Here is a 5,717-nt window from a genome sequence, read left to right as displayed (position 1 = left end):
TTTTTCCAGTAGTCATTTATGGATGTGAGAGTTGGACCATAAAGAAGGCTGAGTGCTGAAGAATTGGTGCTTTCGAATTGTGGTGTTGGAGAAGAATTTTGAGAGTCCCTTGGTCTGCAAGGAGATCAAACCAGTCAATCCTAAAGATTATCAGCCCTGAATATTCTTTGGAAGGACTGATGCTAAATCTGAAGCTCCAATGCCTTGGCCACCTGATGTGAAGAGCCAACTTGTTGGAAAAGACCCTGATGCTGGGAAAGACTGAAGGCAAAAGGAGAAGGGGGAGATAGAGGATGAGAGGTTAGATAGCATCATCAACTCAGTGATCATAAATCTGAGCAAACTCTGGAAGATAGTGAAGGACAGGGGAACCTGGCATGCGGCAGTCCATGGGGTCCCAAGAGTTGGACACAACTTAGCGACTGAACAACAACAGGAATGGCATCTAATCAACAACAGTTTAGGATAGAGAGAAATCCAGGATTTGTAGGGTTTGTAGTTTACACAACTTAGCTTAGATCTTTTTTAGGAAAAATAATACAAATTAGGAATACAAAATTGCTAGGAACCCTCCTGAGGTGTGTACAGGACTCATGCAAATGGAGGGCCCTAAAGTTTCCATTCCATTTGCTGTACTACAAGCCATTTGTCCGAAAGTATTAGGGATATTACTTCTTGGAAAGTGAGGGTATGAATTCACATATATTACATATTTTTCATATACTAATTGGCTTCAGAATGTATGCATGATGGCACATGATACAGAAAAAGATTAGGAAGACCATATTTTCTTGGCAGTGTTATAGATCTGCAGCAATTATGAAAAATCTCAATGGGAACAGAGAAACCCATAGGTACTCACTGATGAAAACCAATAAGAAATGAGCTACTGGAGTCAGATACGCAAAGAAAAAAATTTCTAATGCAAATTTACTGACTGATTATTAATCCACAGAGATAACTAGGTAACCAGACATTCAGATGACCAGAAGTGCAAACTTGGTCAAACTCTTTTTAAAAACTTTCCTATGAGAAAGATAACTTAAAATCTTGAAATTTATATGTGGGCATGGTATTTTAATTTTAAATTAGTGTGACTGCAAATTTTTCTTTAACTCTTTAGAAAACTCATGCTTATACTTCCTGTTGAGACAGTGTAAGTTCTTTTCAAACCTGTTGTATCACTCTTCCCTGCTGGCAGAAGTAAACTCAGTTCCTACATCTCTTGTCCAGCTTTTTAACAATGACAATTCTATCTTAAAGTTATTTACCCTACTGCCTCCTAGTTGATAACCTTTGCTTGAAAAGGATACTAACAAGGTATAATTTTCATAATATTAAAACATAATTCATAGACAAATTGATAGTGAACCAGTATCAAATGTTGATTTAATTCATTAATGAAGAAGCCCAAAGTTTAACAAGCTAATTCAAAAAGGATATGAGAAGTGAGTGAATATATAGTGAGTGAATATATAGTGAATGAATAAAAGGGAATGTTGAAATAAGATTGCTACCATGGATACAAAACCAGTTAAAGTCCTAAGGGCACTAAAACCGTAAGCTATGAGATCTTTTCTAATAAGCAGAAAAGAATATCATCACAGTGGACCAGTTTTTGGTAAGTTCCTCTAACTTCACTGATTTATAAAATTTTTAAATCCTAATCAGTGGTAAATTGTATGTCAAGCAAGTTACATCCCTCTAGAGAGTCACCTGAACCTTAGTCAGGCTTGTTGGACAATGTTCTAACACAGCATTAAAAGGTCATACAAATAACTTACTTGTTTCGACATTTTGTCTAATTTTTCTTTTCAGCTTTTATTTATTTAATTGGAAGATAATTGCTTTACAATATTGTGATGGTTTTTGCCGTACCTCAACGTGAATCTGCCACAGGTATACTCCCTATGTTCAGGTCCCCTCCATCCTGAACACCCCCTTCCACCTCCCTCTCCGCCATGAAGTAGGTGTCTAATTTTTCTTAGCCTTACTCCTAGGCAATATGATTGCTGCTCTTTTCCAGTAATCTATAGCTAAATCGTAAGACTTTCCCTTTGGCATCAGTATGCTCCTTAAGAATTTTGGTCCTGAGTTTGAAGCCTTGTAGGTTTTCTTCTTTGGGTTTCAGGGTTGTAAAAAATGTTATTTCACAATTTGTTCTTCCCATCTTTTTTTGGTCAAAAGTATCCTGCCAAGTTAGTCATGTTGAGCAATGGCTCTCAGTGACAGAACAAGAAGGAAAATCTTAGGCTGTATTGTACATTGAATTATATCCCCTCAGAACTCATATGTTGAAGTGGTCAGTCAGTCAGTCAGTCAGTTCAACTGCTCAGTCGTGTCCAACTCTTTGCGACCCCATGAATCGCAGCACGCCAGGCTTCCCTGTCCATCACCAACTCCCGGAGTTTACACAAACTCTTGTCCATCGAGTCGGTGATGCCATCCAGCCATCTCATCCTCTGTCACCCCCTTCTCCTCCTGCCCCCAATCCCTCCCAGCATCAGAGTCTTTTCCAATGAGTCAACTCTTTGCCTGAGGTGGCCAAAGTATTGGAGTTTCAGCTTCAGCATCAGTCCTTCCAATGAACACCCAGGACTGATCTCCTTTATGATGGACTGGTTGGATCTCCTTGCAGTCCAAGGGACTCTCAAGAGTCTTCTCCAACACCACAGTTCAAAAGCATCAATTCTTTGGCGCTCAGCTTTCTTCACAGTCCACCTCTCACATCTTTACATGACCACTGGAAAAACCATAGCCTTGACTAGACAGACCTTTGTTGGCAAAGTAATGTCTCTGCTTTTCAATATACTATCTAGGTTGGTCATAACTTTCCTTCCAAGGACAAAGCGTCTTTTAATTTCATGGCTGCAGTCAACATCTACAGTGATTTTGGAGCCCAGAAAATAAAGTCAGCCATTGTTTCCACTGTTTCCCCATCTATTTCCCATGAAGTGGTGGGACCAATGCCATGATCTTCGTTTTCTGAATGTTGAACTTTAAGCCAACTTTTTCACTCTCCTCTTTCACTTTCATCAAGAGGCTTTTTAGTTCCTCTTCCTTTTCTGCCATAAGGGTGGTGTAATCCACATATCTGAGGTTATTGATATTTCTCCCGGCAATCTTGATTCCAGCTTGTGTTTCTTCCAGTCCAGCATTTCTCATGATGTACTCTGCATATAAGTTAAATAAGCAGGGTGACAATATACAGCCTTGACGTACTCCTTTTCCTATTTGGAACCAGTCTGTTGTTCCATGTCCAGTTCTAACTGTTGCTTCCTGACCTGCATACAGATTTCTCAAGAGGCAGGTCAGGTGGTCTGGTATTCCCATCTCTTTCAGAATTTTCCACAGTTTATCGTGATCCACACAGTCAAAGGCTTTGGCATAGTCAATAAAGCAGAAATAGATGTTTTTCTGGAACTCTCTTGCTTTTTCCATGATCCAGAGGATGTTGGCAATTTGATCTCTGGTTCCTTTGCCTTTTCTAAAACGAGCTTGAACATCTGGAAGTTCATGGTTTGCGTATTGTTGAAGCCTGGCTTGGAGAATTTTGAACATTACTTTACTAGCGTGTGAGATGAGTGCAATTGTGTGGTAATTTGAGCATTCTTTGGCATTGCCTTTCATAGGGATTGGAATGAAAACTGTCCTGTGGCCACTGCTGAGTTTTCCAGATTGCTGGCATATTGAGTGGAGCACTTTCACAGCATCATCTTTCAGGATTTGAAATAGCTCAACTGGAATGCCATCACCTCCACTAGCTTTGTTTGTAGTGATGCTTTCTAAGGCCCACTTGACTTCACATTCCAGGATGTCTGGCTCTAGGTGAGTGATCACACCATGGTGATTATCTGGGTCATGATCTTTTTTGTACAGTTCTGTGTTTTCTTGCCGGAGAAGGCAGTGGCACCCCACTCCAGTACTCTTGCCTGGAGAATCCCATGGATGGAGAAACCTGGTAGGCTACAGTCCATGGGGTCATGAAGAGTCAGACATGCGTGAGCGACTTCACTTTCACTTTTCACTTTTCACTTTCATGCATTGGAGAAGGAAATGGCAACCTACTCCAGTGTTCTTGCCTGGAGAATCCCAGGGACAGGGGAGCCTGGTGGGCTGCCGTCTCTGGGGTTGCACAGAGTCGGACATGACTGAAGTGACTTAGCAGCAGCAGCAGTGTATTCTTGCCACCTCTTCTTAATATGTTCTGCTTCTGAAACCAATGAGTTTTCTTAAAGCTCTGTTAAGTTGAAAAGTGGTCTAGACAGAATTCCAAGACTCCTTACCTGTACCTTGTAAGGCGTGGCTCCACCACAGTGTCCTGGTAACCTTGCGTGTATCCACATAGACTGAGAGTCAATGCTTGTACCACATTTGGATCTAAGTCTTGACAGAATACCTCTGATCCTTCTGGAACATGAGAGCCTGGGAGGCTTGTGAGGAGCGTTGTCAAGCCATTTCCCACTCACCTCCCTGTCTTCCCTGAGAGATACCAATCCAGGAAGCTGTCATATGATAGTTTCTTTTTTATGGAAATCTACTTGACATATAATATGTAAATTTATCAAATCAATATGCTAATTTGATACATTTATATATTATAATCTGATTGTCACTGTAAGGATAATTAGCATTTCCAACATGTTAGTTTATTTCTTTTTAGTGCTTGGAATAATTAAGTTCTAGTCTCTTAGCAAGTAGGATGATTATGATACAATATTGTGTATATTCACTCTACTGTGCATTAGCTCTACAGGACATATTTACTACTCTTGCAAGTTTGTACCCTTAAACAAAATCTCTATTTCCCACCCTCACTCACTGGTAACCACCATTTTACTCTGATTTTTTATAAGTTCAGCTTTTTTTATTTTCCACATATAACTGACAAGATACAATATTTGTCTTCCTTTTTCTGACTTATGGATTGCTGTACAAGATGGAGGAGTAGAAGAATGTGCGCTCATCTTCTCCTGTGAGAACTTCAAAATTACAACTCACTGCTGAGCAACCATCAACAGGAGAATGTTGGATCCCACCAAAAAAAGACACCTCACATCCAAGTGCAAAGGAGAAGCCCAGCAAGACTGTAGGAGAGGCGAAATCACATTTAGAATCAAACCCCATACCCACCAGAGATGCTTGGAGGGCTCAAACAAAACCTTGTGTGCACCAGGAGACCCCACAGAGACTGAGCCAGACCTGCCTTTGAGTGTTTGATTGTCTCCTGTGGAGGTATGGGTCAGTGGTAGCCTGCCACATGGGCAGAGACTCTGGGTACAGCAGGCCAGGGTCACACAACATGTGGCATAAGCCCTCTTGGAGGAGGTCACCATTAACCCCACCATAGAGCCACAGAGCAGACAATTCACAAACAGCAGAACAATTATTCCAAATAAATTCTCACACTGTTAAGAAAGCTCTAGGACCCACAACACAACAATGACAAATAGATTAAAGGGATTAGATCTGAAACAGTGCCTGAAGAACTATGGATGGAGGTTTGTGACATTGTACTGGAGGCAGTGATCAAGACCATCCTCAAGAAAAAGAAACGCAAAAAGGCAAAATGGTTGTCTGAGGAGGCCTTACAAATAGATGAGAAAAGAAGAGAAGCTAAAGGCAAAGGAGAAAACAAAAGATATACCCATTTGAATGCAGAGTTCCAAAGAAGAGCACAGAGAGATAAGAGAGCCTTCCTTAGTGATTAATGCAAA

Source organism: Oryx dammah, unplaced genomic scaffold (assembly GCF_014754425.2).
Source record: "Oryx dammah isolate SB20612 unplaced genomic scaffold, SCBI_Odam_1.1 HiC_scaffold_23, whole genome shotgun sequence".
Lineage (NCBI taxonomy): Eukaryota > Metazoa > Chordata > Mammalia > Artiodactyla > Bovidae > Oryx > Oryx dammah.
The sequence above is the reverse complement of the archived record's forward strand: the minus strand, read 5'-3'. Positions refer to the sequence as shown.